Source organism: Gadus chalcogrammus, chromosome 22, assembly GCF_026213295.1.
Source record: "Gadus chalcogrammus isolate NIFS_2021 chromosome 22, NIFS_Gcha_1.0, whole genome shotgun sequence".
In the NCBI taxonomy this organism is placed as follows: Eukaryota; Metazoa; Chordata; class Actinopteri; order Gadiformes; family Gadidae; genus Gadus; species Gadus chalcogrammus.
Genome location: NC_079433.1, coordinates 2,789,734 through 2,809,169, shown reverse-complemented (window position 1 = coordinate 2,809,169; position 19,436 = coordinate 2,789,734). Strand labels below are relative to the sequence as shown.

Below are 19,436 nucleotides of genomic sequence, written 5' to 3'. Positions count from 1 at the left end.
CTGACCTGTATGCCATTAACACCAGAGGCAGATGATTGTCCCAGTCCCGCTGATGCTCAGCCGAGACAATGGCCAGCTGCTGCTCCATACAGCGATGAAATCGCTCCACCAAGCCGTCACTCTGTGGGTGCAGGGGGGTAGTACGGCTCTTCTGCATGTCCAGCCTGCTACATAAAGCCGCAAAGACACGGGATTCAAAATTTCTCCCCTGGTCACTGTGGATGGACTCCGCTGCCCCAAAACGGCTAATCATCCCCCCGACCAAAGCGTCCGCTATGGTCTCCGCCCCCTGGTCAGGCAGAGCGTACGCCTCCGGCCACTTGGTAAAATAGTCCATGGCCGTGAGGACATACTTGTTCCCCCTCTCTGTGCAGGGTAGCGGGCCCACCACATCCACCCCAACCCTCTCCATAGGGGACCCCACAGGGAACTGCTGTAGCTGGGCATGGGACCTTTCAGTGGGGCCTTTTCGGGCTGTGCAGCCATCACAGCGGCGACAGAAGTCCTCGACGTCCCTCTTGTGCTGCCCCCAGTAGAAGCCAAGGCGGAGGCGACGCAGGGTCTTTGTCACCCCAAAGTGCCATGAGCCCACGGCACCATGGACCGCTTGAAGCACTTCCCCACGCAGAGAGTGAGGCACCACCACCTGCCACCTCACTTCTCCGGTGGCGGGTTCCTTCCAGGCCCGCTGAAGCACGCCATCCCACAGTCGCAGGGCCTCGAACTTAGCCCACAGTCCCTTGGTGACCAGGGAGAGAACGGCCACTTCTTCCCATGGGGGCCGCCGCTGTTGGTCCAACCACTGGAGCACTGGTCGAAGGTCTGCGTCCTCCTCCTGCTGCCGTCTCCATCCTGCGGTGTCGACCTCCCGGAGCTCACAGCAGACTGGGGACGCCACCTCCACCGCAGAAGATCCCTCCTCCTGGCTGCACAGCTCCTTCTCACGGCTCTCCATCCTTTCACAGTAGCGGCAGTCATCCTGACTGCAGGGGCGTCGGGAGAGGGCGTCTGCATTAGTATGGCGTACCCCTGCCCTGTGCACCACACTGAAGCTGTAGGACTGCAGCTCCTCGATCCACCGTGCGACCTGCCCTTCTGGCTCCTTGAAAGACATGAGCCACTGGAGCGCGGAGTGGTCAGTCCTTACAGTGAAGCGCAGGCCACAGAGGTAATACTTGAAGTGGCGTACAGCTCTAACGATAGCCAGCAGCTCGCGACGAGTGACGCAGTAGCGGCGTTCAGCTTTGTTAAATGTCCTGCTGTAATACGCCACCACCTGCTCCCCTTCCGGCCCCTCCTGTGTCAGCAAGGCGCCATTGCCAACGTTACTAGCGTCCGTGTCCAGGATGAAAGGCAGGGCAGGGTCAGGAGGGGAGAGCACCGGGGCTTTGGTGAGAGCTCCCTTGAGTGTCTCGAAAGCAGACTGGCAATCCTCTGCCCACACAAACTCCCTGTCCTTCTGTAGCAGGCGGAACAGGGGAGCGGCCACACAGGAGAAGCCCCTCACAAAGCGTCTGTAGTAAGACGCCAGTCCGAGGAAGCTTTTCAGCTGTCTGGTGTCAGTGGGGGTGGGCCAGTCCTGGACAGCTTGCACTTTGTCCTCCATGGTGCTAATGCCTTCTCCCCCCACCCTGTGCCCAAGGAAAGTTACCTCTCTCCTCAGGAAATGGCACTTATCAGGATGGAGCTTCAAGCCCGCCGCAGCTACTCTCTCCAGAACCTGACGCAGTGAGGCAAGTGCTGTCTCAAAGGAGCCCCCGTGTGCCAGTATATCGTCCAGGTAGACGATACACTGCTGCCGGGGGATGCCGGCGAGCACTCTGTCCATCAGCCTCTCGAAGGTCGCAGGTGCATTGCAGAGGCCGAAAGGGAGGACCCGAAACTGCCACAATCCTCTGCTAGTGCAGAATGCAGTCTTGGGTCTGGCGTCCGGGGCGAGAGGGCACTGGAAGTAGCCAGAGCGGAGATCGAGTGAGGAGAACCAGGACGACCCAGCTACGACATCTAAGGCCTCATCAATGCGCGGGATGGGGTAGGAGTCCTTCCTCGTCACTGCGTTAAGTGGCCTGTAGTCAACACAGAATCTCCACTTACCCCCCTTCTTAGGCACCATCACCACGGCTGCTGCCCAGGGACTATCTGAGGGCTCTATGAGGCCTGCCTGCTGCATCTCCCACAGCGCCTGGTCCGCAGCCTCCTGGCGGGCCAAGGGCAGGCGACGCGGGCGCATTCTGATGGGCCTGGCATCCCCAGTGTCGATCTCATGCTGCACCAGGTGCGTCTGACCCACATCGCTCTCATTCAAGGCAAAGCTGTCCTTAAACTCTGCCAGTAGTAGCCACAGCTGCTCCTGCTGTTGAGGGTCTAGTCCATCACAGTGCCCCTGCCAAATTGCCCGCACAGTCGACAGCACAGTCTTCTCACCTGTCTGAGGAAGCTGGGCAGGGCAGGGGAAGGGGCCCAGGCTCATGAGGTGGGGTGCTGGAGTGGCAAGGGAGTAGTCTGTAGGGGCCGAAACATTGACACAAGGGGGTGGGAGGGAGGGAGATGGGTTGCGGGAGGAGGACTGAGACAATGGACAGGGATCAGGAAGACAGGGTGGTTGGAAGGTTTTTGCAAGGGGGTGAAGGGGGCCGGTGACGTGTGACTGGTCCATCTGAGCTGTTGTCGGTTGGGGCCGGATGTAGGAGGTGTTTGGCGGGGCCATATAGACTGTGGGCCCTCCTTGGAAGCCAATCGCCCCCTTCTCCAGGTCCAGCTGGCAGCCTGTACACCGCAGGAAGTCCAACCCTAGGATACAGGGGTCCTGCACAGCGGCTACCCACACTGGGTGGAGGACAGTCTTTCCCCCTACGCAGATGGACAACAACCCCTTCCCTTTCATGGGGGCCCTCTCCCCCGTGACTGTGCGGAGCTGCACAGTTGTAGGTTGGAGTACCGTCCAGGTCGGCAAAATGTCTGGCCTCACCAGGGTCACAGTAGACCCCGTATCGACTAAAGCCAAACAGGCCACCCCCTCAACAGTGACAGGAACATGACAAAAGTCCCCCGCCCAGGTCCGCCCCACCACGACAACAGGCTCCAGGATGTTGTCGTCTGCTTCTGGGGGGGGTGGAGCCCCGCCCCCCCGGCTGTGATGATGGGCTCCTCCAGACGACGACGGCGGGGGTAAGGGGGCAGGGCCTCGCGTCTCCCCAATTACGCGGACCCTGACCCGTTTCCCTGGGCTCTCACCGTTGTAGGGCACTCTCTGACAAGGTGGCCAGGCTGCCCGCAGCCCCAGCAGACCCTCTGCTCTCGACGAGACGGGGGGCGGCGGTCCGCCTGCATAGAGACAGCGCGGACGAGCTCAGTGAGCTCGTCCACCCAGGCTGGCTTCTGTGAGTCCTCACTCCTCTCCCTTGCCGATCTCACCATCGGCTGAGGAGCAGGATGATCGTCGATTGCTCCAGCCCACACCAGCTCCCTCTCTATGGCCATCTCCAAGGCCTCTTGCAAAGTCTGCGGGTGGGCTAGCTGGGTCTGGATGCGCAGTTCTGTAGGGGAAAGGGCCTGGAGAAACTGATCCCGAGCGAGTTCGCTCTGCACGGCTGGCGGCATGTGGGCGTATGCTCGCCGAGACAGGCTTTCGATATCGTTGGCCAGGGCCCGCAGCGTCTCCCCCGGCTTCCTGCGCCTATTGCAGAGTTCCGAGCGCATTAACCCCGGCTTAACACATAGTCCAAAACGCCTCCTTAGTGCCCCCACTAGGGCAACATAGTCCCCCCTGTCCTCTGGGCTAAGCAGCAACAAACAAGACAATGCGTCGTCCGCCAGACACATCGCAAGCTGCAGCGCTTTGACCTTCACTGACCATCCGGCAGCATCGGCTAAAAGTTCAAATTGCGCGTGGAAAGCTTCCCAGTCAGCCTTACCGGTGTATCTAGGCGTCTTGATGGACACCGGGCTTGATGTGAGGAAGGCGCCGCCATGTCTGTCGCCATGAAAATCATCTTTTCCAACGGCGGCTGGTTCCCGTTGGGCTCTACCCCTCACCAGAGACTCCGAAGCTACTCCACACGCCCCCTCGCCGTAGTCGTCCATCTCTATCTTCACCCGACAGTCCGCAGGGAGCATTATTGTTGTAGAGAAAAAAAAGTGACAACAAAAACAGGGCTAACGGCGATAGCAACTTCGGCTGACTCGCCGAGCACAGCAGGACCGAGAAAAAAAAAATATATAATAATAATAATGATAATAGTTTCACTTCTGACACCAATGTAGCGACCTCGCCGGTGACATAATCATGTCGAGTCATTAGTTGAAGGTAGTTTTTAATGGACCAAAAGCCAGGTCACAGAAACCCGTAACATTGTAACAACATTGTAACCAACAGCTGAAAAACCGGACCCAAACAAACCCCGGTTACCCCGGCAACACGGCCTCACTCGCGTGCAGGCCCCCACCCTCCTGTTCTTCCAAGGCCCTCCCCCAGCTGACCTAATGATTCGCCCCCCACGCTGATTGACAAGAATAACATTACAATACATGCACATAGAACAACTGGCATAACGGACAACGAAATATAATGTAACACATAACACACAAACTATTTAACTGTCCCAGGGTCGCTACAATACTTATTGCTAAATTAGGTTTACCTACTTTGTTTAGAGGTTAGGTTTATTATTAAAGGTTATAGGTTATAGGTTAATCCTTCGGATTAAATTGAATAACTTAAATTAAATTACGAAATTATTATATTTAGTCTTAAAAATTAGAAGTCATGTGATACATATACATTCACAAAAACATTTATTAATGGCATTTATGATTTTGATAATTTAGAAAGCTTTTTATTTATTCTGTATTTGATAATATCCTATGATATACAATCTAAAAACAATCATACTGGATGTTAATAGCTTTAATATCATGGAAACGGATATAATCTTTCAGCAGATCAAATAATAGAATGTATGAATCCTTATTCAGTTCCCCGCCACCCAGCTAGCGTGAAGAACCAATGCTGGCTGCTGGCCAGGACTGGTCTGACTGGTTTGGAGACAGGCTGCCTAGGCGACTTGATTGGCTGCCTGGGTCACATGGTGCGCTGAGTGTCAGTACGTATCTCGGTTTTAAGTCCAGTACAGTACGGTACGGTTCATAGTTATGGGGAAAATATAAAAAAATGCCTTTTGTCAGCAACGGAGAATGGCTGTCGATCAGCCGCAATGAAAACACCAATAAACTTGGTTATGGCATTTGCATTTCTGAATTGCCAGACAGTGGTTGTTGAAATAGTGTCGTGAGCTGGGTTTGCACAGCTCGTTTTTTTTCCACAGCAACAGTGATAGTAACACCTGGATGGTGCCTTTTCATAGTATCTGACAGTATTCAAATAATATTCGAAAATCGCTCAATCAAGAACCCCCCACGGACGCACGCTCCTCGGATACACGCACACACAATGACACAGGGAGCGGCTTTTTTGATTTGTGTGAAATCAATCTGTTTATTTCAACAACTGCGCCATCAACATTCAACATCGAAATTATTTCGACGTGGGCTTAGGAAGATAGACCTAGGCTACATGCGCCGAAAACGGATCACTATTTATTTATTTATTTATTTAACTAAACACAGCCTGCATGACGGTGAACTAGAGACATCAAAAATATAACCTCACACAATGTGTCTTTTTACAATTTATTTGTTACCAGCATTCGTAGTGTTGATCCGCAGAGAAATAGTCCGCCGAAGACGTTGACGTTGCTTAGCAACCGAGGATGATATTCACCACCTGACGTTGTGAAGGCCCATGCAAGTCAACGGCGCGTTCAACAGCATTGAGAAGAGCAGTGTAATAAATAACGATAGTCACATTCATTATTCGATATTCGACTATTCGACTATTAGACGATCGTTGCCCGCTATGTACGCCACTTTTATGTACCGCAGTACACCTCTGTAACCGCTCTGAAATGCCTGTACCGTGACGGTTCGCCACAAATAATAATAATAATAATAATACATTTAATTTAGAGGCGCCTTTCAAAACACCCAAGGTCACCTTACAGAGTCATCATACATTTTTTTAAAAACAAGACATTGTGGAAAAAAAATAAAATAAATAAATAAATAAATAAACATAAGCAATAAGAAATAAATAAAACAAAAACAAGACAAAACAAAACAAAAAAACTATCAAAACAGTGATCAGTTAGACGTTGTGTGCGAGTTTGAACAGGTGAGTTTTGAGTTGTGACTTGAAGGTTGTAATGGTGTCTGACTGTTTTATGTGTGGGGGGAGGGAGTTCCAGAGCCTGGGTGCTGAACAGCTGAATGACCGGGCACCCATTGAAGTGAGTCGTGATGTGGGGATACATAGTAGTCCAGCAGAGGTTGAGCGGAGGGAGCGGGAGGGAGTGTATTCTTGGAGGAGGTCGCAGAGATAACTGGGGGCTAGGTTGTGGAGAGCTTTGTAGGTGAGGAGTAGGGTTTTGTATTGGATGCGGTAATGTACTGGGAGCCAGTGAAGTTGAATGAGGACAGGGGTGATGTGGTCAGATGATTTGGTGCGGGTGATGATCCGGGCGGCTGAGTTCTGAATGATCTGCAGTCTGTTGATGAGTTTGGTGGGGAGTCCGGTGAGGAGGGCGTTGCAGTAGTCTATGCGTGATGTGACAAATGAGTGAACTAGGATTTCAGTGCTGGATTGGGTCAGTGATGGGCGGAGTCTGGCGATGTTGCGGAGGTGGAAGAATGCAGTCCGGGTGATGTTGTGAATATGGGGTGCGAATGAGAGGGTGTTGTCCAGGATGACGCCGAGGCTCTTGACTTTGGAGGAGAAGGGTACTGGGAATCCATCGATAATTATGAGTGGAGCTGGGGTGTGTTGTGATTTAGTGAGGGTGGATTTGGATCCGATGAGCAGGGCCTCGGTCTTGTTTCCATTGAGTTTCAGGAAGTTCCTGCTCAACCAGCTCCGGATCTCTTCCAGGCACGTGATGAGGGAAGTGGGGGGGATGGCAGCGGTGGGTTTGGTGGAGATGTAGACCTGTGTGTCGTCAGCGTAGCAGTGAAAATGGACCCCATGGTGACGGAGGAGTGTGCCCAGTGGGAGGAGGTAAGTGGTGAAGAGGAGTGGACCCAAGACTGACCCCTGGGGGACACCCAGTGAGACACCTGAACACCCAGACTTGTGGTTGCTTAGTTGAACAAATTGTTGACGGCCGGTGAGGTAGGATGTAAACCAGGAGAGTGCAGCACCAGTGATCCCAATACCAGCTAGGCGGTCCAGGAGCAGAGGGTGGGAGATGGTGTCGAATGCTGCGCTGAGATCGAGGAGGATGAGAATGGTGAGTAATCCAGAGTCGGCTGCAAGGAGGAGGTCGTTGGTGATTTTGACTAGGGCTGTTTCAGTGCTGTGTTTTGGACGGAAGCCAGATTGGAACGGTTCGTGGAGATTGTTAGTGTCGAGGTGGGACTGTAGTTGTGCGGCAACCACCCTTTCAAGTGTTTTGGAGATGAAAGGGAGATTGGAGATGGGCCGGTAATGGTTAAGGTCAGTTGGGTCAGCACCAGGTTTTTTCAGGATGGGAGTGATGGCAGCCAGCTTGAGAGTGGGGGGTACAGTACCAGTAGTGAGGGAGGAGTTAATTATGTTGGTGATCATGGGGGAGATGGACGGAAGACATGCTTTGACAAGGGAGGTGGGAAGAGGATCGAGCTGACAGGTGGTGGTTTTGGCTTTGCGGATGAGTTCTGATAAATAGGCCTACGTGTACCGTTACACCCCTAGTTGTAATAAACTGTATTGTAAATGTTAATAAACCTTTGACCCTGGCTCTAACTTTCAATTCAGTTTTTTATTGAAGTCAGATCGTATTTTATTGTGTTGCGTACTGAAAGTCAGGTTGTTTCACTGTGTTGTGTACTAAAGTGAGATCATCATTGTGTTGTTGTGTACTAAAGTGAGATCATCATTATGTTGTGTTGTGTACTAAAGTGAGATCATCGTTGTGTTGTGTACTAAAGTGAGGACATACACACACAGACACACCCTCGCAACCCTGACTGGAAACGGAATTCCTGCCCCTTATTCACTACTGTCACGTTTTTATATTTTCTACATTTTTTTTTTTAAATAGTCTGGCCCAGCCCCTTGCACACCTTGGCCCCGAGGCTGCGGCGTAGGGTAGCCTAGTGTCAATCAGTCTGCATACACACACACGCACGCACGCACGCACGCACGCACGCACGCACGCACGCACGCACGCACGCACGCACGCACGCACGCACGCACGCACGCACGCACGCACGCACGCACGCACGCACGCACGCACGCACGCACGCACGCACGCACACACACACACACACACACACACACACACACACACACACACACACACACACACACACACACACACACACACACACACACAGATTCAAATGTCAACGTCATGTGATTTCCGATAACCTAGTTCCAGTACTGGGTCGATGTGGCCACATGGGGCGCTGTGGCGTTGATGGTCTTCTCGGCACATGTTCGAGCTGTACCACACAATGCTAAGCCTTAGTGTACTAGAATTAAACTGTAAAATCACCACAGAAAATATTGTTGACAATTTTTTTAAGTTATATTGCATCTATATTCCATTTTGACTTCTTGGATCACAGAATCAATGATTGAACATGATGTGTTGAAAGTTGACCTCTGTGTCATAACATCTGAAGCTATGAGCTCCGGCCAGCAGGCCGGTTCTGCTGTTCTGTGTTGTTCAGAGGAACCGAGAGTATTTCCTCCTTCAGCAGCAGCAGACACAAAAAGGAGGCGCACTGCGCTCTCTGAAAGGGTGTGGCACCTGTGTGTGTGTGTGTGTGTGTGTGTGTGTGTGTGTGTGTGTGTGTGTGTGTGTGTGTGTGTGTGTGTGTGTGTGTGTGTGTGTGTGTGTGTGTGTGTGTGTGTGTGTGTGTGTGTTGCATGTGTCTGTGTGTGTTTTGCATGTCAGCATAAGACATCTGATATCAGGACGCTAGTGGTGAAAGATCATAAGAAATATGAACTCTAGTCACACTAACGCTGGTCAGGGCTGTGGATCACACACACACACACACACACACACACACACACACACACACACACACACACACACACACACACACACACACACACACACACACACACACACACACAAGCCAATAAAAACACACAAACGCACGCACACAAACAAATGTGTTTGAGTTAGTTTCACTTGCCGTTCTCCTGGTAACCAATGACGTCGCAGCCGTATTGAATTCCTATTGGTCCAGTCCGGCCTCTCCCTCGTGATCCGTCTCTTGTTCGCAGGTTTCCTGGTCAGTGCGTCTGATGCTCGAGTCGGAGTCACGTCTCTGTGGATAATCTCATCGAGCTGTTCTTCTGAATACATCGATATGAAGGCGCTAACAGGGCTGCTGCTGTTGGTCTTTGGTCACGGTGTGTCCTCAGGTAAGACTGACTCAAGTTTTTACTTTTCAAAACTATCTTTCCAAAAGGTTCGGTTATGGTCCCTCAAGACACGATGCTTAGATTCCGTAATTCGTTTGAAAAGTATTTGATTATCCGAGTTCAATTAATCCACAACATGAATCATCTTTTACTGTGAATATTTGAACTAATATAAGAACATTTATTTTTGGTTCGAACTGTGAAAACGAAACCAGCGAACTGGTTTGATGACGTCGTTCCTAAATGTACAATCTATTATCAGAACCAAACATTAACCTTCAGTTTGGAGGGAATCCGATGTCTTCTTTAAGTCTACTTTTAATCCTAGGTGTTATATTAACATTCAGAGATATCTTGTTGTTAACTTTTCAACGTTCGTGGAGAATCATCACGCACGCGCACAAACGCATAGACACACGCAGACACACAATAATATAATTATTAACATTGCTATCAATACATTATTCTGAAATAAAATAATTACATTATTCTATCATTAATTATTCTCTTTCAAATGATGACAATGTGAAGATAGTTAAAATGCCGTAATCTAATACAGAAATTCACCAATATGCTTATAATTATGAAAACATTTTAATAGTAATTTAAATAATAGTTTAATATTCATGTCAGCAGTAATGATTAAGAGGCAGCAGGTTGTTTTGTAGTTAGTGGTCTGGCAGCGAGCGCTGTGGGCTACAGTGAGATGTTTGGATGTCAATAAGATCAAACTGAAGGTTCCTACATTACCTGGACGGCCAGGGGGCGGAGCCATGTGACAGGGGGCGGAGCCATAGGACAGGGGGAGCCATAGAGCAGGGGGAGGGGCCATGGGCCTTTCTGTCTAGAGGGATGAACAGTATTAACCTGTCTGTCGTAACCTGTCTGTCTGTCTATAGTGATGTACAGCTACCTGTCTGTCTGTCTGTCTACAGTGATGTACCGTATTAACCTGTCTGTCTGTCTGTCTACAGTGATGTACTGTATTATCCTGTCTGTCTGTCTACAGTGATGTACCGTATTAACCTGTCTGTCTGTCTGTCTACAGTGATGTACCGTATTAACCTGTCTGTCTGTCTGTCTACAGTGATGTACCGTATTAACCTGTCTGTCTGTCTGTCTACAGTGATGTACCGTATTAACCTGTATGTCTGTCTGTCTGTCTACAGTGATGTACCGTATTAACCTGTCTGTCTGTCTGTCTACAGTGATGTACCGTATTAACCTGTCTGTCTGTCTGTCTGTCTACAGTGATGTACCGTATTAACCTGTCTGTCTGTCTGTCTACAGTGATGTACCGTATTAACCTGTCTGTCTGTCTGTCTACAGTGCTTCACTCTCTGCTTTATGTCTACATGGCGTCGTCTGGACTCACAACCTTCCCAGAGTTTGTTGTTGTTGGGATGGTGGATGGAGTTCAGATGGTTCGCTTTGACAGCAACACCCAGAGAACAGTCCTCAAACAGGACTGGATGGAGCAGGTCACCAGAGATTACCCCGACTACCTGGAGAGGAGCAATGGACTCTCTCTGGGTTCCCAGCAGACCTTCAAAAACAACATTGGGATTGCCAAGCAGCGCTTTAACCAGACAGGAGGTAAGTTTATATCTACTGTCTGACCTCTCACATGGAGATATCCATCATTTAACCCCAGGATAAAGATTCACCATACTCCTAAACACACACACACACACACACACACACACACACACACACACACACACACACACACACACACACACACACACACACACACACACACACACACACACACACACACACGTGCGCCCGTGCGCGTCCTAGCCTGGAGGGGGGGGGGGCTCCACCGGGCCTCAGCAGCAGCAGGACTCAGGGCTGAGAAAGAAAAGAATAAAAGTTTAGACATTGGATGAACGGAGCAGAAGAAGAGTTACACGGTGAACACTGAGTACTACTACACTGAATACAGTGTATTATTAGTGTAGTAGTACTCAGTGTAGCAGTACTCAGTGTAGCAGTACTCAGTGTAGCAGTACTCAGTGTAGCAGTACTCGGTGTAGCAGTACTCAGTGTAGCAGTACTCAGTGTAGCAGTACTCAGTGTAGCAGTACTCAGTGTAGCAGTACTCAGTGTAGTAGTATTTGTATGTAGGGTAGTGTAGGGGTGTGTTCTGAAGAGGCTCCGTGTCAAACTGCCCGCGGGTCACCTGAGGCAGAGGCACATCCGTCCAAAGGCTCTGGCTGCTCTTATTCTCTGTGGTTTCATTTATTGATCATAATGAGTTATCTTATAGTAATGCTCATATGGTTTGTGTTGTGACGTCTGTGTGTGTTTAATGTTAATGAAGAATCAATTACAGCTAATCTAACCCTTCTCTTTTCCCTCCTTCCATCTCTCTCTCTCTCTCTCTCTCTCTCTCTCTCTCTCTCTCTCTCTCTCTCTCTCTCTCTCTCTCTCTCTCTCTCTCTCTCTCTCTCTCTCTCTCTCTCTCAGGTGCCCACGTATATCAGTAGATGTATGGTTGTGAGTTGGATGATGATGATGATTCTACTGATGGTTATAACCAGTATGGTTATGATGGAGAGGACTTCATAGCGTTGGACATGAAGACCATGACCTGGGTCGCTGCAGTACGTCAGGCTGTCAGCACCAAACAGAGATGGAATGGGGACAGAGCTAGTAATGAACAGGATATGCACTACCTCACCAAGGAGTGTGTTGATTGGCTGAAGAAGTACCTGGCCTATGGGAAGAGCACTCTGCAGAGAACAGGTAGAGTCACATGACCTGGTGGGCGTTGACAGACTCGCGTCTCTGAGTCCCTGTTCTCTCTCCCACTCCCCCACCTCGCTCTCTCTCTCCCTCTCCCCCCTCCTCTCTTATTTTCTCCCTCTGCCCCCCCTCGCTCTCTCTCCCCCCTCGCTCTCTCTCCCCCCTCGCTCTCTCTCGCTCTCTCTCCACTATTTTAGGAACACAGAGGATCAATTGAGTCATATAGAGACGCTTCCTCCTCAAGCTGAGCCTCCTCATCCACCTGATCTCCCCCCCCCCCCCCCCCCCTCTCTCTCCAGAGCGTCCGCGGGTGTCTCTGCTCCAGAGGAGCCCCTCCTCCCCAGTGGTGTGCCATGCTACAGGCTTCTACCCTGACAGGGTGGTGGTGTTCTGGAGGAGAGACGGCCAGGAGCTCCATGAGCAGGTGGACCCCGGGGAGGTCCTTCCCAACCACGACGGGACCTTCCAGGTCAGCGTGGACCTGGACCTCACGGCCGTCCCACAGGAGGACTGGGGGAGGTACGAGTGTGTGGTCCAGCTGAGAGGCATCGAGGACATCTCCACCCCCCTGGACCCCGCCCTCACCAGGACCAACTGGGGTAAGACTGGTGTTGGAGGGGATGGAGGGGGGGAACACATGTCTCACCACCTCCACCTGACCTCATCACAACCACTGCCAGGTGTACCTGGACACTGCTGAAGCTACTGGGTAAACACACAGCTCTCAGGAGTAGCTCACTGCAGCAGAACAGGGTGGATTGTGGGTAAATGAGTTCTATGAATAGGGCTAGGCTCAGATCAGTCCCTGAGTGACCCTGAGCTCCAGAACAGATTCTAGAGGAATAGTTACACTGACGTTGTGTTAGTCGTGTGTGTAGCATCACGTGACGTTGACTTGTGCTTCACTGATGGAGGGATGGATGGGAGAGGGTCTCTGTCCAACATCTATTATTACACACCTGATTTTATTTTCTGGATTTACCTTCAAGGCAAGAGTGGCCTGACTGGCCTCACCATTCCCATCATCATTGGGTTGCTTGTTCTCCTCCTCGCTGCTGCTGCTGCTGTTGTTGGAGTCCTTCTGTACAAGAAGATGAACGGTGAGTGGATCAAACTCTCCAGTGGTGGTTCCTATGATCTGATTGGTTGTCTTCACACACTGGCGGTCTGGTGGTCAGGCATGAAAATCACTCACCTTTCGGCGAAATTCGCCGTTTTGAAACCAAAATAGGTGACCTCCGTGAATCGTGTAGATTCAATGAAAAAATATTTATGGGGGGAGGGGGGGGTCCTGGGGGGTCCTGTGCCAAGTTGTTTACTTTGCACAGGACCAATAAAATACCAAATAGGATTTTTAAAGCTTTGGAAGTTTATTTACAAAACTATTTACAAATATTTTGTTGTCAACCTATAAGATCGATCGGGCGGAGAATTGCAATGCGTATCCGACATCCCGACGGAGGCCCGTCGTTAGACCTGGGCATTCGAGGCTTTAGTCCCGGATCTTTTGGGAATAGCCCCGGATCGCTGTGCCGTAAAAAAACATCATAATGCTGAAAATAGCCCCGTAGAGTTTGCTTCTTTGTGATTGAATTACCAGCAGCCACAGATGCAACATTGTAGCGAGTGAAAACCGCAAAATTCTGCCGTGTCCACAGGTTCGAACAGAGTGACACACAAACACACACACATACACATAATTTTTCACCCACTCGGTATCCAGCTGTTCCACGCTTAAAGCACCCAGGCTACTATGCGGCGAGCTGTGGCTCTCATGATCTCCCCTGCTGTGTATTCCTATTCCGCATCCTATTCCTTATCCCTGCCATCCAGTTGTCATACGATTCATGCAGACTGGTTTTGAACGGCTGATTCCATGGATGTTCTTTGCGTGTGCCGAGTTTTCCCGCCGATGTGGCGAAGCTGTATGGTTATGCTGAGAGCTTAAATAAATGCACTATATGAACAATTATTGAAGTTTAACATTTTGTTCAGCACATTTGACAACTGACAGATGCAATATTGTAGCCAGTGAAAATCGCAAAATTCTGACTTGTACATTAATGGGCAAATTTAGAATCATTAGTTGCAAAATGTTGCAAATTTGATTCTCTATGCAAAGCCCATCATGTCGATATTGCTGTTTAGTGCTGCTCTAGTTTGCACAGATACAGGAGACCCGCAGTGAATTCAACCCGGTCCACTTGACATCTAGGCGCATGAGTGTTTATTTGGCTACAGGCTTTTCTAATATCTCATTTTGGCTGCTGTATGTGGTGCACTTTCCTATCCATAACGTAAACATTAACCTATTCAGTAGGCCTGCCCCGACGTGAGTCAGACATGACGATTTGTCTTGCCTTTACTTCTCAAACTACGTGACAATTGCATGTTCATCAGCACGACTTTCAAATTTCCTTCGGGGGAGAAACCCCCAAACCCCCATTTTAAAAGGACTCTTCTGGGCTACAGCCCCGGATGTTTTCAATTGCTAGCGACGCTCTTCTCCGTAGTCTGTCTTCCACTCGTCACCCAACGGTGCGTACCGTTCAGACAACACGAATCTCAGATATTCCACCACGATTTAACATGTCACACTGTCGGAAGACTGGCCACACTATAAGATTCACGTTTTGCAAGATATTTAGACCCTATTGGACCCCCCTAGAGGGATAATATCCTTCTCACCTTTTTCACCCCTGACCCGTTTTCATGCCTGGGTGGTAGAAACCTCCACTTCTGATTGATGAACCTCCTCCAATGTCCACTGAGATGTTGTGGCATTAAGAATATGAAAGTATAATAACATCAGGATATTCACCACTGTTACAACACTAATCATTTCTCTTGATCCTTAGCTTCAGACAAGGGACACAAACTAGTTGGTGAGTAAATTGTGTTTTTACTGCAGTTTGTTTCTTATGATTATTGCCACTATCAATAGTGTCTAGCTCACTGGACTATACAGCTCTGTAGATCTAGATACATCTAGCTCACTAGACTATACAGCTCTATAGATCTAGACACATCTAGCTTACTGGACTATACAGCTCAGTATATCGAGTAACATCTAGCTCACTGGATGATACAGTTCTGGATCTAGATACATTTAGCTCACTGGATTATACAGCTCTATAGATCTAGATACATCTAGCTCACTGGACTATACAGCTCTATAGATCTAGATACATCTAGCTCACTGGACTATACAGCTCTATAGATCTAGATACATCTAGCTCATGACTTCACCTCCCATTCTGATACTTCCCAGGTTCTGACACCAGCTCTGACACCAGCTCTGACATCAACTCTGACACCAGCTCTGACACCAGCTCTGAGAAAACTGAGGGGCAGAATCCGGCTCCTGAGGCCCAACCTCTGTCAGTACTTTACCACTTTACAATACTTATTCAGAGTCATATGTTTACAGTTATATTTATTAGCAGCCTACTTTATCACAGTGATAGTAATACTTTAACAGTTCTTTATCACAGTAATATATTAACAGTCATATTTTAACAGTACTTCATCATAGTAATATATTAATAGTACATCATCAGTGATAATGTGTGTGATAATGTTTAATCCTGACTTGTGCTTCCTTGCTGTTTAGGGTTAAAGTTAAATCATGAAGAGGCTTCTCACATTCCTCTTCCTAAAGCAGGATGGAGTGGATCGCTGTCATCTATAATCATCACAATCAGTTTGGGGACTTCAGCTAACTAAAGATGCTATATTTGCTTAATTACATTAACATTCATACTTTATTTTGATAGAAAACTCAATGGATAATAACTCAATGGATTAATAACTCAATGGATTAATCCTGCAATCTTTCACTGACCCTTGGAAACATGGCAACATGAACCCGCCATGATGGCGATTTTGCTTTGGGTCTAACTGCCTCATCTTATAAGATTTAAATTATGTTATATTGTTTAGTCATTTTTATGTTTCAAATAATGTTCAAAGATTCTGAATCAAGGTTTTGGACAGTGAGATTCTGGCTGAATCCGAATACTCATACTTGACTGCTATATAGTATGTATTTTGTAGTACGCCACAAATATAGCGCGTCCGAATGCTCAGTACGCATTGTGTAGTACGGAAAACGTTTCCGAATGCGTACTACCGCCAAAGTAAACCACGGAGTTCACTACGCTATCCCACAATGCAACCGGAGTCTGGTAACGAACGAAGAAGAGATGGCTGACCCGACGCCACCAGAAAGACGTCGTAGTAAGCATCGAAAAAAAGAGACATTAAAAAGAGTAAAATAGTAAAGTAAGTAATTAAGTAAAAAGACATTTTTTATTTGATAGCAACGATGACAAGACGGAAAACAGGCAACTTATCAAGGTAATTTTGCCGGCATCTGCGGGGAGATACGTCATCTCCAAACATCCGGTGGAGTTTCGGCGGTGTTCGGAAGCGTTCGGAGGCGTTCTACGCATAGCCGTAGACAGTACCGTCAAGTGGTAGACACTGAACAGAAATAGTATGTACTAATTATTCGGATTCAGCCTTAAAGTTCTGCTAGCTAGAGAATTGCATTGCTACATAGGCTACCACAGTCGAGCTAGGATGCTTTAGCTTTAATGCTCTTTGCTGGGTTTTCTGTGTTCTTTGGGGAATTGGATCATAGTTTGGTTATTCTGTCAATAAATACATAAAAATTGTTCTGCCTACATAAATTTAATGTACTTATTGCTAAATTAGGTTTACATATTTCGTTTAGAGGTTAGGTTTATTATTAAAGGCTGTTAGGTTATAGATTAATCCTTAGGACTTGATTGAATAAAAAAATACAGAAATTAATAATAAATTATTATATTTAGTCTTAAAAAATAAGAAGCCATGTGATACTTATACATTCACAAAAACATTTATTAATGGCATTTAAGATTTTGGTTATTTAGATAGCCTTTCATTTATTCAGTATTTTATACTATCCTATGATATACAATATTAACACAAGTATACTAAATCTAAATAGCTTTAACATCATGAAAACAGATATAATCTCTCATCAGATCAAATAATAGAATGTATGAATCCTTATTCAGTTCCCCACCCAGCTAGCGTGTAGAACCAAGATGGCTGCTGGCCCAGGACTGATCTGACTGGTTTGAAGACAGGCTGCCTGGGCGACCTGATTGGCTGCCTGGGTCACATGGTGTGCTGAGTGTTGACTCTGAAAAGCCCCGGTAGCTGCAGCCTGGCGTCCCGCCAGAGACGAGCACCACAGCACCAACTGTACAAACTGCCACAACACCGGCCTCCATCTTGTCTCCTGACGTCAAGACAACCGCCGAATGGCGGCGTCTGCTTTAAAGACAATAAACTCATTGGTTTGGTCATAGTTTATCAATATTATTTTCCAGTTTTGCGTTGTGATAATGAACTGAATTTTAAATGTTAACAACAAACCTTTCAACCTGGCTCTAACTTTCAATTCGGTTTGTCATTAAAGTTACATGCATCATTGTGTTTTATTGTGTACTAACTAATCAATGCTATGGTGAGATTATATCATTGTGTACTTAAAGTCAGGTTGTTGTATTGTGTTGTGTACTAAAGAGAGACCATCGTTGTGTTGTGTACTAAAGTGAGATCATCTTTGTGTTGTGTGCTAAAGTGAGATCATCATTGTGTTGTGTACTAAAGTGAGATCATCATTGTGCTGTGTTGTGTACTAAAGTGAGATCATCGTTGTGTTGTGTACAAAAGTGAGATCTTCATTGTGTTGTGTACTAAAGTGAGACCATCGTTGTGTTGTGTACAAAAGTGAGATCTTCATTGTGTTGTGTACTAAAGTGAGACCATCGTTGTGTTGTGTACTAAAGTGAGATCATCTTTGTGTTGTGTGCTAAAGTGAGATCATCATTGTGTTGTGTACTAAAGTGAGATCATCATTGTGCTGTGTTGTGTACTAAAGTGAGATCATCGTTGTGTTGTGTACAAAAGTGAGATCTTCATTGTGTTGTGTTGTGTACTAAAGTGAGATCATCGTTAGGTTGTGGTGCACTAAAGTGATATCATCATTGTGTTGTGTTCCCTAGGTGGAGCAGGGTGAAGTAACAACACCATCACCAGCGACATAAATCCTAAACTGCAAACACACTAAATGGCTTCCAGTGAAGTTTCACCTGCAATGGCCTGTGTTCAAAAAAGCCTCTTGTTCCAGCGTCGGTTTTCCTTCTGTGCGGCCGCTCCCAGCTTCTGGTTGAAAACATCTCAACCTTTCAGAAAGAGGCTGGTGTCACTAAGTTAAACTAACCAATCATATATGAGATGGGCGGACTGGTCTGCCCTGTAAACAAGAAACTGGAGCACGGACTTGTTCCAGCGGTGTCCGTATACCCAGATGTCATCATGATTTGTCAGTTATAGAGAATAAAAAGGTCTGCGTGTGAATCACAAGCGCGCGCGCGCTCTCTCTCTCTCTCTCTCTCTCTCTCTCTCTCTCTCTCTCTCTCTCTCTCTCTCTCTCTCTCTCTCTCTCTCTCTCTCTCTCTCTCTCTCTCTCTCTCTCTCTCTCTCTCTCTCTCTCTCTCTCTCTCTCTCTCTCTCTCTCTCTCTCTCTCTCTCTCTCTGCCACCCAAGTGTAACATCAGCTGCTATGGCTCAGAGGAGATAACCCCTCTCACTGTCTCTCTGCATCCACAGGCCGTGACTGACCTCTAGTGGAGGAGATGAGAACAGAAGACGACGGGGTATAGGGTGAGTATCATCCACACCACAGGCCCCATTGCCACGCCTCTGGGCGGGTAGGGTGGGCCTGCAACTGAGAGTGTTCTTAACGGGTGGGGTTGTGTTCTTAACGTCTGTGTGGGGCAGGGCGGTCCGGTGTAGTTGTGTTCTTAACGTCTGTGTGGGGCAGGATGGTCTGGTGGGGTTGTGTTTCGACTCCCAGACCAAAGGTCCTGAAGGTCTGCAGTCAGGCTGCACCCTGGAGCGAGAGGCGGCCTGCAGGCGTCTGAACACAGGATCAGGTGGATGATTGAGGAGGCTCAGCTTGCGGAGGAAGCGTCTCTTAATTACTCAATACATCCTCTGTGTTCCTAAAATAGTCCCTCGGTTGTAGTTGCTACATCTTAAATCAGTTCATACCGCGTCGGAATTGTCCTTTCTAACCCTCAACGTAGCGTAGACGGTTTATAATTCATTGATTCTAAGTTGTTATGCTTTATGTTTCAATGAATGTGTTGGA

The 19,436-nt window shown here is 48.0% G+C and overlaps 1 pseudogene; it reads left to right on the top strand.

Annotated features, from left to right (window-relative positions):
* Nucleotides 1–9,298: 9,298 nt before the first annotated feature.
* On the top strand, nucleotides 9,299–16,984 carry LOC130375617 (class I histocompatibility antigen, F10 alpha chain-like; annotated as a pseudogene).
* The last annotated feature ends 2,452 nt before the right edge of the window (nucleotides 16,985–19,436 follow it).